The sequence below is a fragment of the Penaeus monodon genome, chromosome 32 (assembly GCF_015228065.2).
Source record: "Penaeus monodon isolate SGIC_2016 chromosome 32, NSTDA_Pmon_1, whole genome shotgun sequence".
Lineage (NCBI taxonomy): Eukaryota > Metazoa > Arthropoda > Malacostraca > Decapoda > Penaeidae > Penaeus > Penaeus monodon.
Genome location: NC_051417.1, coordinates 31,426,813 through 31,427,047, shown reverse-complemented (window position 1 = coordinate 31,427,047; position 235 = coordinate 31,426,813). Strand labels below are relative to the sequence as shown.

The following is a 235-nucleotide window of genomic DNA, read 5'->3' as shown; positions in this document are numbered from 1 at the left end:
GATCCTACTAATATTTTTTTTTTTATTCAAGCGAGAATCCTTCAACATCTTTCGAAAATCTCTCAAGATATTCCACGAGATCCTACACATTTTTTTTGTCTTAGACTCCTACAGAGAGTCCTTTAAAATCCAATTTAATCCAATAAAAAAATCCCGCAGGTTCTTCAAGGAAAAAAAGAAAAACTAACAAAAAGCTCAAGACTAAACAAAAAACATACAAGATCTTGCAACACGC

The 235-nt window shown here is 31.9% G+C and overlaps 1 protein-coding gene across 1 annotated transcript in view; it reads right to left on the bottom strand.

Annotated features, from left to right (window-relative positions):
• Positions 1 to 8: 8 nt before the first annotated feature.
• The window catches only part of LOC119593326, a gene marked incomplete in the record, with an annotated part of 7,803 nt that continues 7,576 nt past the window's right edge, over positions 9 to 235 (bottom strand). Inside the window, 1 exon segment of the mRNA XM_037942255.1 lies at positions 9 to 235.